At 46.4% G+C, this 10,887-nt stretch overlaps 1 non-coding gene across 1 annotated transcript; it reads right to left on the bottom strand.

Annotated features, from left to right (window-relative positions):
* Positions 1 to 1,638: 1,638 nt before the first annotated feature.
* On the bottom strand, positions 1,639 to 1,745 carry LOC116882530. Its single transcript, XR_004385654.1, has one exon. It is a non-coding gene; the product is annotated as a U6 spliceosomal RNA (small nuclear RNA).
* Positions 1,746 to 10,887: the final 9,142 nt, after the last annotated feature.

The raw sequence follows: 10,887 nt of genomic DNA, 5'->3' as shown, positions 1-10,887 counted from the left end.
AATAGCTTGGAAAGTGCTCGGCATCATCTGGGGTGGGAAGAGGAGATTCTATGTGGGAGTACAGATGGAAAAAGAGAGTTGGGATGAGTTTGGTGTTCCAAAGGAGTTGGGATCCTCTCTGGGTGTCTGGCCTCCGCAGGAGAGCTAAAGCAACTCCTGGGACCCCGAGACACCCACCACCATTCACCTGCGTCAAGGAGGACTGTGAGCCATCTTGCCCCCCAGGAGGGTCTCCCATGAGCAGCTGCCTCACACTACCTACTGGCTGCCCGGCTAGTGATGTCTTTCTGTCTGGAGGCCTCACTCAGGGCATCGAAAGTCTTCTGTGTGAACAATGACCTTGTCAATAGTTCATGAGGTATGTCAGCACTCCCCTGAACAGGCAGGGTCTCTGGACTCCATCTGGAGGGGGTGGGGCTCGTGTTATTGGAAAGCCCCTACCACTTGATCTGGGAGGCCTCTTCCTAGAAGGAGCGTGGGTTGATCCCTCCTTGTGGAGACTGTGGTGACACCTACTTCCCATATCCTCGCATTTCGGGGCCTTGCCCTTTTTGGAAAAGACACCAATGCTATTTAATTCTTTCCCCAAATGGGGTGTGGTAGGGGGCTTCTAAGCCCTCTCAGTGCACAGGGTTTCCCATATCTACCTGCTTAGCTCCCACCCCGTCGCCACCTCCCTAGTGTGTGTCCTCTCTCCCAGATTGCTGCCTCGGCTCGCTTACTTGTCCCTCTGGCTGGTGGACTCACCGCCCCCCATCCATCTTCTGAAGCCCAATTCTGGTTACATCAGTCCCTTGTTTCCCGTTGGGGTTGGCAAACTTCAGCCTGTAGGCCAAAGCCAGAATGCCGCCTGTTTTGGTATCGCCCCTGAGCTAAAACTGGTTATTACATTTTTTTAAAAAGATATTATTTATTTATTTGACAAACAGAGATCACAAGTAGGCAGAGAGGCAGGCAGAGAGAGAGAGGAGGAAGCAGGGTCCCTGTGGGGCAGGGAGGCCCGATGTGGGGCTCGATCCCAAGACCCTGGGATCATGACCTGAGCCGAAGGTACTGGCTTTAACCCACTGAGCCACCCAGGCGCCGCCCCTGGTTATTACATTTTTAAGTGGTTGGAAAAAATTCAAAAGAAGAATGTATTCCGTGACTTTTAAGAGTTATATGAAATTCAGGGGGCGTCTGGGTGGCTCAGTCGGTGACTCTTGATTTCAGCTCAGGTCATGATCTGAGATTGAACCCCATGTCAGACTCCACACCCAGTGCGGACCCTGCTTCAGAGTCTCTCTCTCCCTCTCCCTATGTCCCTTCCCTCCCCTTCTCCCACCCCTGCTCATGCATATGTGCACCTGCTCTTTCTTTAAAAAAATTTTTTTAATTAAATAAAATAAAAATGTATTGCTTTAAAAATTATATGAAATTTACATGTCAGTGTGCATAGAGAAAACTTTATTGGAACACAGTTAAACTATGACCTATGGCTTCTCTCCTGCTATCCCAGCAGAAGTGGAAAGTTGCAATAGTCTAAAATACCTACCATGGGGCCCATTATATAAAAAGTTTGCCAACTTCTCCTTTAGGTCACATATGTATTCCCATTGCCTCCAGATTAAAATCCAAACGGCAAACTCTTTTTTTTTTTAATATGCGGAACACTTCACGAATTTGCGTGTCGTCCTTGAGCAGAGGCCACGCTAATCTTCTCTGCATCGTTCCAATTTTCGTATATGTGCTGCCAATGTGAGCACCAAACGGCAAACTCTTCAACATGACCTTCAAAGTCCTTTGTAACCCATGTCCCAGTTCAGCTTCCAGGATGTTCAACTTCTTGCAGTTTCACAAATTCTGGAATTCTTCCCACTTTTTTAACACGCCCTTGCTCCCCTTCTCTGCTTGGCCAACTTATACTCGAACTTTCAGGCTCTGCCCTGGTGTCCCTGTCCTCCAGGGAGCCCTCCCTGACTCTCCCCAGGGCTGTTTAAATGTCTCTCTGGTGAGTTCCCTCAGACCCCTCTATCCCACTACCTGCCACAGGGCAGGTCTATGGGAGGTTAGCGGCTGCAGAGAAGCCAAATGAGCTCCTGACTTAGAAGTGTCAGTTAGATTGAGTAATTAAAGGATTGGTGACGACCTCCAAGAAAAATTTCAGTAGAATTGGGAGCAGAAGCCAGGTTGCTTTGGGGAGGAAGTGGTGTATCAGGAAACTGAGGCAGTCAGTGTAGACAACTCTTTCAACACATGCTTTGGCTTAAGAGGGGAAGGGTCTAGTTGCTGGAAAAGGACCCAAGGTGGAGGGAGTGGGGGAGGAGACACGTGGGGACTCTTGTTTGTTCTTAGCGAGGCATCAGTAGGGAGACATCAGAGAAGCCCGAGAGAACATCAAGGAGCCGAAGGTGGAATCCGGTTTGGGATCCTGCACGGTGGGGTGGATGGCCTTAGGCGGTGCCTTAGTCAGCGCGGGCTGCTATGACAACATACCACAGACTGGGAGATTTGCAAACAGCAAACATGTATTTCTCACAGTCCTGGAGGCTGGGAGTCCAGGTTGCACACTGCATTACATGGTGGAAGAATCAGAGAGCCCTGTGGGCCCTCTTTTATAAGGACACTAATCCCATTCATGAGGGCTTGGTCCTCATGACCTAATCACCTCCCAAAGACCTTACCTCCTAGTACCATCACATCGGGCATGAGGGTTTAACATTATGACATTTGTGGCATACAAACATTCAGCCCATAGCAGTTGGTAAAAGGACATGTCTTCCCCTTGGGGGCAATATGTGGGTGCAGCCAGGGGGCACCTGGATGGCAGGATGATAGGAGAGTCCCTGTCTGAAGACTTCCAGCTTCTGAGTATGAGAGGAGAGGTTGGAGGTCTGGGGAGACTGGAGCGGGCAGGGTGAGCCGATAAGGAAGACAGAGCGCCCGGTGAGTAGTCTCAGAAGCCTCGTTATGGTTGACGTCCATGAATTAATGGCACCGGACTCTGTGGTGACATGGTTTTCTCCAGCAGAGCAGAGGGTCCCAGTATCCCCAAGGACAGGAAGAGCGATCAGACTGCCCTGAGTTGAGGTTCCCAGACAGGTACAGCAGAGAGACAGCTCAAGAGAAGCCAGGGGGTTGTTGAGAGAGTGGTCGGGGTGGGGAACTGTGGCATCCCCACAGGAGGGGGAAGGAAGTGAAGACAGGAGGAGTGGAGTCAAAGACCATCTTAAGGTAAAGAACAGGAGGGCGCCTGGGTGGCTCAGTGGGTTAAAGCCTCTGCCTTCGGCTCAGGTCATGATCTCAGGGTCCTGGGATCGAGGCCCGCATCGGGCTCTCTGCTCAGCGGGGAGCCTGCTTTCTCCTCTCTCTCTCTATGCCTGCCTCTCTGCATACTTGTGATCTCGCTCTCTCTCTGTTTCAAATAAATAAATAAAATCTTTAAAAAAAAAAAAAGGTAAAGAACAGGAAGTGTGAGCTCGGCAATGAACCAACCGCTGGAGGGGAGGGGCCACAGGGAGAGAAAGGGCTCCAGGGGTGTCAAAACACGGGGTGAGGTCACGACGTCCACAGTTTGGCGCTGTGGATGGAGGGAGGTGGAGTGACGAGGTGAGAGGGAAGGCCCAGAGCTGAGCACACAGGCTGTCCGTGGTGTGGCCCGACACATGGGCACGCAGACAGCACAGCAAAGGAGGGCCTGGGGACGAGGGGAAACAGAAAGCAAGTCTGGGCCCAAAGTTGCTGTGAAGGGGTGAGGCAAGAACTTCAGAGGAGACAGGGTCTTGACCAGACTCTAGAAGATAATGGCCTGGAGGGAGCCTCAGGCAGGTGCACCAGGGGCAAGGAAGGAGGGCAAAGGAACACTGGGGAGGGTACGGGGGAGGGGGTGGCCTCACAGAACAGCCCGACTTCTGTTCAGACAGAGGCTCCAAACTGCAGGCCCACAAGCCAAACCCCCACCGCCATGCTTTGCTTGCTCAGAAAATGAAGTCAATATGAAAACTATCAGGAGGTTTCTCACAACGTTTCAGATGGCAGGTCTCTTTCTGATTGTTTTTTTCTGGGGTAGAATTCCCATACCATAAGATTCTCCATTTTAATGTGTATAACTCACTGGTTTCTAGTACATTCACAAGGCTGTACAACCGTCATTGTTACCTAATTCTAGAACACTCCTCTCAACCCCCAAAGAGCTCTGGTTCGCATGAGCAATCATTCCCGCTCCAGCCTGAACCCCCGCAACCAACCAATCATCTCTCTCTATGGGCTTCCCCGTTGGGAATGTTTCATGTGAACAGATGACAATAAGTGGACTTTTGTGTCTGGGCTTCTGTCGCTGAACGTAATGTTCCCGAGGCTCAATCATGCTGTGACATGTTTCAGTACTTCGTTCCTGTCTACGGCCGAACCATATTCCACTGGATGGACGTACCACATGGTGTTCCTGTGGTCATTCTCTGACGGACTTCTGGGTTGTATCCACCGTGGGACATTATGAATATTACTGCTGTGAACATTCACATACAAGTTTTTGTGCCAACTGTTTGCTTACATACCTAGGAGTAGACTCCTGGGTCACGCGGTGGCTCTAGGTTTCACTTTCTGAGGCGCGGTTCATAGTTTCACAGCCCTGCACCTGTTGGCTTTCCCACCAGCAGGGTGGGAGGGTTCCTTGCCTCTCTTGAAACCACTGGACACCTGGCGGGACTGAGTCCACATTCTGCACATGAAGCTGGCTCAGGACACTTGGGCTCTCCAGCTTGTCACTTTTGTCACCACAGGCAGTGGGCACGTGGGCATCTACCCTCCCTCCACCCCTGCCATTAGTCCTTCACACGTCATGCATTTTCCTTACCTGCCAGGCCCCAGAGGTAAACCCTAGGCTGTGTCATGGGAAGAGCAGCAAGACGGTGGGTGATTTTGTTAAGCAAGAAGCAGCTTTCAAAAGGACCAAGTGAGAAGGTCCTTGGGAGGGTGGAGAGCAAGGGTTTGTTAAGACAGGACAGGAGGGGCACTTGGGTGGCTCAGTGGGTTAAGCCTCTGCCTTCGGCTCAGGTCATGGTCTCAGTGTCCTGGGATCCAGCCCCACATCGGGCTCTCTGCTCGGCGGGGAGCCTGCCTCCCGCTCTCTCTCTGCCTGCCTCTCTGTCTACTTGTGATCTCTGTCTGCCAAATAAATAAGCAAAATCTTAAAAAAAAAAAAATAAAAAGACAGGACAGGAATGACAGAGCAGTGTGGAGAAAAAGGATGACCAGAGTTGCTGATCTTTTGGGCAGTGACCAATAAGAGGTATGGCGGGCTGGGCATCCTTGCCTAAGCGCTGAGGCCCAGCCCCTTCCACGGTGGTCCTGGTGGATAGAGAAGGGCGAGGCCTCCAGGCCCTGCAGCCCAGTGACTTACAAACTCCAGGTAGAATTGGTCTCAATCTCGATCAGTACTGTCCAATAAGGAGAGTTATGAGCCACATATATTATCAAACTCTTTTTATCTTTGCCAATCATTGAGTCTAAATGGTATCTTGCTGTGGTTTTAATTTAAGTGAGGTTAAGCATCTTTTAATATATTTAAGAGCCATGTTAATTTCCTTTCCTGTGAACTCTTTGTTCACACCCCATGACTGCTTCTCTATAGGATTTTAGTCTTGCACTTTGATTTATAGACGTTCTTCTTCTGCTATGGAAATTTGTCTGCATATGTGTTGCATATAGTATTGTTCTGTTCATTGTCTTTTGATTTTGTTATTTTCTCTGTGAAAAATTTTAAGATTTTTATTGTGGTCAAAGTTGATGACTTCTGAGTTTTGAGTCATGCTTCAGTAAACCCACCCCACTGCAGGATTATAAATTTTTTTAGTCTGATTCTTTTATGATTTCATATTTTAGATTTATATCTTAGAGCTGTTTGAAGTTCATTTAGTGTAAGTAATGCAGGAAGGATACAAATGCATTTGTTTCCAGATGCTGTTTCTGGAATTTCTGTCTTATTCTATTAACTGATTTGTGTTCCCTCAAAAAACGATTTTTTAAAAAAGATTTTATTTATTTATTTGACAGAGAGAGAGCACAAGCAGGGGGAACAGCAGAAGGAGAAGGAGAAGCAGGCTCCCCGCTGAGCAGGGAGCTCCACGCAGGACTCGATCCCAGGACCCCGGGATCATGACCTGAGCCAAAGGCAGAGGCTTAACCATCTGAGTCACCCAGGCACCCCCAAAAAAAGGATCTTTAATTACCATAGTTTTACAGTATTTTAAGATTTATTTATTTATTTGAGAGAAAGAGAGCAGGGGTGGGGGCAGCGGGAGAGGGAGAGAATCTTAAGAGGACTCCCCACTGAGCATGGAGGCAAATGAGGGCCTCTATCCCAACACCCTTAGATCATGACCTGAGCAGAAATCAAGAGTTGGGCGCCCAACCACCTGTGCCACCCAGACACCCCTACAGTATGTTTTAAAATCTGCTTGGGCTGCCCCCCAACTTCTTACTCTTCTTGAGAATTTTCTTAGGGGTGCCTGCCTGGCTCAGTTGGTAGAGGTGAGGCTCCTGGTCTCTGGGTTGTGGGTTCAAGCTCCACACTGAGTGCAGAAATTACTTAAAAAAAAATAGAAAGAAAGAAAAGAAAAAAGAGGAGTGCCTGAGTGGCTCAGTTGGTTAAGCCTCTGCCTTTGGCCCAGGTCATGATTCTGGGGTCCTGGGAGGGAGTCCTGCACTGGGCTCCATGCTCAATGGGGAGACTGCTTCTCCCTCTCCCGCTCCCCCTGTTTGTGCTCTCTCTCTCTCTCTCTTTGACATACAAATAAAATCTTTAAGAAAAGGGTGGTTCAGTCAGTTAAGCATCTGCCTCTTGATTTCAGCCGAGGTCATGATCTCAGGGTCCTGAGCTCACGCCCCACATCAGGCTCGGTGCTCAGCTCCGAGTCTGCTTGAGAGTCTCTCCCTCTCTGCCTCCCCCCTCTCACACTTACTCAGGTGAGCTCTCTCTCAAATTAAATAAATAAATAAAAGTAATCTTGACTCTTAAAAACCAGCTTTTCTGTTTCTTTTGGGGAGCCCACATTAAATGTACAAATTAATGGAGAAAGAATTGATATCTTTCTAATACTGGTTTCCCTCCTTTTCTGACACAAAGCGCCACATAATCTATTCCGCTCCTTCCTTTCTTTCACTCAACAGTATATCCTGGTGATCTTTCCCTCTCACTTCGTAGATGTTCCTTATCCTTCTGTACATCCGCAGAGCATCTCACTGGTAGATGAACCTTAGCGTGTTGACTGGTCCCCTGTACGTGAATACTTACCCTTTGCATCTTTCACTATTACAAACACAACTCATTAGGTGTGCACACACACTCCACTCTACCCCAGAGACTTTGTGCTCCTCTCCCCCAACCCCATGGCTCACCTCATCATCTCCTTTCTTCTCCAGGAAGCTCATCTCAGCCACCTGGCACTCCCAAGCTCCCTACTCTGCTCGACTCTTTCCTGTTAGCAATCACCACCTTCGAACACGCTGTATCGTTTACTTTTACAATTACATTTGCTATCTGCCTCCTACCACTAGATTGGAAGGGTTTCAGTTTTGGTTTGGGTTTCATTTTGTCCAATTTATTGTTTACTCATTTGTGTTCTTGGCATACGGAAGAGTATCTGATGAAGAATGAATAAGCACTCAGGAATAATGGTTGAAGTAGTGAATGACTCTGCAAACATATTAGTGAGATAAATTCCCAGAACTGGAATTTCTCAGTCGAAATGTAAATCTTCCATTATATTTTCCAAACTAATCTTTTTATATTTAACAAGAATACTGTTTTTTTAATTTTTTTAATTTTTTTTAGAAAGGGAGAGAAGTGGGTAGGAGAAGCAGAGAGAAGGGGAAGAGAGAATCTTAACCAGTCTCTATGCCCAGCATGGAGCCCAACACGGGGCTTGGATGTCACGCCATGACATCATGACCTGAGCCGAAATCAAGAGTTGGATGCTTAACCGACTGGGCCACCCAGGCTTCCCTAAGGCTATTGATTTTTTTTTTTTTTAAGTAATCTCTACACCCAATGTGGGGGCTCAAACTCACAACCTCAGGATCACACTTGGAGTTGCACACTCCACTAACTAGCCAGGTACCCCAAGCCTATTGATTATTGCTTACTAAATTTGTACTCAAACACCTACTGAATTCTTTCTGGGTTACAGATTTTTAGTTGAATTTCTTACATTTTTCTAACTTATAATTGTATCATATTGTCTTTAAATAATATCCCCTCTTTTTTAATCATTATATCTCTTTTCTGTTTGTCCATTTATTTATTTATATTGGTAAGTGCCTCTGGAACAATTTTAAATAAGTGATACAGTGAATATCTTTGTTTTGTCCTGATTTTAATGAGAATGCTTTTAGTATTCTAGTATTTTATCCTTACAAATCAGCTTTTTGGCTTTCCGGGTATGTGGGTGGGTGTGTGTAATTGTATTTTAAGAACATATCCTTCCCTTCCCATTGTTTAGACATTTTCATTTTAGGGCGCCCTGCTCTACCCTGAGCCTGATGCTCCCCCTGCTTGTTCTCTTTCTCTGTCTGACAAATAAATAAAATAAAATCTTTAAAAACAAAAAAGAAATTTTCATTTTAAAATAGGCATGGATTTTGACTTTTACGAAGTATTTTTGCAACATAATGTAATAATCATGCAATTTTTCTCCAATGATTTATCAATACAGTGAATAATATCAACAATATTCCCATTATTGAACCATCCTATATTCTTGGTATGCCCAAAGTCGGTTGTGGTATATATATGTTTTATGTGTTGTTAGATTTTATTTGCTAAAATTTGGCATACAATTTTTGCTATTATATTCATAAATGAGACTACTAGTCTGTAGTGTTCCTCTCTTGTGCTATCTTTGAAAGACTGGGATATTGGGGCGCCTGGGTGGCTCAGTGGGTTAAGCCTCTGCCTTCAGCTCAGGTCATGATCTCAGGGTCCTGGGATGGAGCCCCACATCGGGCTCTCTGCTCAGCGGGGAGCCTGCTTCTCCCTCCCCCTCTGCCTGCCTCTCTGCCTACTTGTGATGTCTCTCTCTCTGTCAAATAAATGAAAAAAAAAATCTTAGAAAAAAAAAAGACTGGGATATTGATATGTAATATTCATAAAAGGCATTTGGAAGAATGGACCTGATAAAGTGGTTACAAGGGTAAATTCTGGAACTAGGTTCAAATTTGGGGGGCGCCTGGGTGGCTCAGTGGGTTGGGCCTCTGCCTTCAGCTCAGGTCATGATCTCAGGGTCTTGGGATCAAGCCCCGCATCGGGCTCTTTGCTCGGTGGGGAGCCTGCTTCCCCTTCTCTCTCTGCCTGCCTCTCTGCCTACTTGTGATCTCTCTCTCACTCTCTCTGTAAAATAAATAAATAAAATATTTTTAAAAAATTTTTGGATCTTCCACTTACAATTATGTAGCCCTGGACAAGTGATTTAACCCCCTTTTTTAAAAAATTTATTATTTTTTTAAGATTTTATTTATTTACTTGACAGAGATCACAAGTAGGCAGAGAAGCAAGCAGAGAGTGAGGAGGAAGCAGGCTCCCTGCTGAGCAGAGAGCCCCATGCGGGGCTCGATCCCAGAACCCTGGGATCATGACATGAGCCGAAGGCAGAAACTCTAACTCACTGAGCCACCCAGGTGCCCCTAAAAAAATTTATTTTTATTAATTAATTTTTAAAAAGATTTTATTTATTTTTTGACAAGGAGACACACAGGAAGAGAGGGAACACAAGCAGGGGGAGTTGGAGAGGGAGAACAGGCTTCCAGTGGAGCAGGGAGCCCCATGTGGGGCTTGATTCCAGGACCCCAGGATCACGACCCAAGCCAAAGGCCGACGCTCAATTGAGCTACCCAGCACCCCAACTTAACTCCTTTTGCCAGTTTTTTCATCTCTAAAATGGGGACAATGATTTATCTTCTTCACAGGATTATCTTTAACCTTTTTTTTTTTTAAGATTTTATTTATTTATTTGACAGAGATCACAAATAGGCAGAGAGTCAGGCAGAGAGAGAGGAGGAAGCAGGCTCCCTGCTGAGCAGAGAGCCCAATGCGGGGCTCGATCCCAAGACCCTGAGATCATGACCTGAGCCGAAGGCAGAGGCTTAACCCACTGAGCCACCCAGGTGCCCTGGATTATCTTGACTATTGAATGAATTCAACAGAACAGCAGCTGCCACTAGGGGCTCAATAAAAATAGGATTTTTTTTCTTTTCTAGGAACTTAAAGAATTTGAATGACACTTTTAGTCTCCGCACCTTAAAGTGTTGGTTGAATTCACCTGAGGACTTGTTTGATCCTGGAGCTTTTCTTTTTCCCTTTCTGGATGGGAAAACCACTCCCCGATAACATCTTCATTTTTTGTATGTGATATTTGGTCTGTTTCAAATGCAATTGTCTTCTAGGATTGATTTTGGTCATTTATGGTTTCCTAGCAAACCATCCATTTAATTCAGCCTTTCTCATTTATTTGCATAATATTCAATCCTTTTAAGGTGTTTTCTTTTTTCACTATAACGTTTCCTCATTTTCATTTCTCATTTTGTTTGAAATGGTCTTAAGAACTTCCCTCCTTCCTTCCTACCTTCCTCTCTTTGTTTCTTTTTCTTTTCTTTTTTTTTTAAAGATTTTATTTATTTATTTGACAGACAGAGATTACAAGTAGGCAGAGAGGCAGGCAGAGAGAGAGGAGGAAGCAGGCTCCCTGCTGAGCAGAGAACCCGATGTGGGGCTTGATCCCAGGACCCTGGGATCGTGACCTGAGCCGAAGGCAGAGGCTTTAACCCACTGAGCCACCCAGGCGCCCCTCTTTCTTTTTCTTAAAGTAGGTTCCACACCCAGCATGGAGCCCAGTGCAGGGCTTGACCTGACGA

The sequence above is a fragment of the Lontra canadensis genome, unplaced genomic scaffold, assembly GCF_010015895.1.
Source record: "Lontra canadensis isolate GAN:19392208 unplaced genomic scaffold, GSC_riverotter_1.0 scaffold84, whole genome shotgun sequence".
Taxonomy (NCBI): domain Eukaryota; kingdom Metazoa; phylum Chordata; class Mammalia; order Carnivora; family Mustelidae; genus Lontra; species Lontra canadensis.
This window is presented reverse-complemented; position numbering and strand designations above follow the sequence as displayed.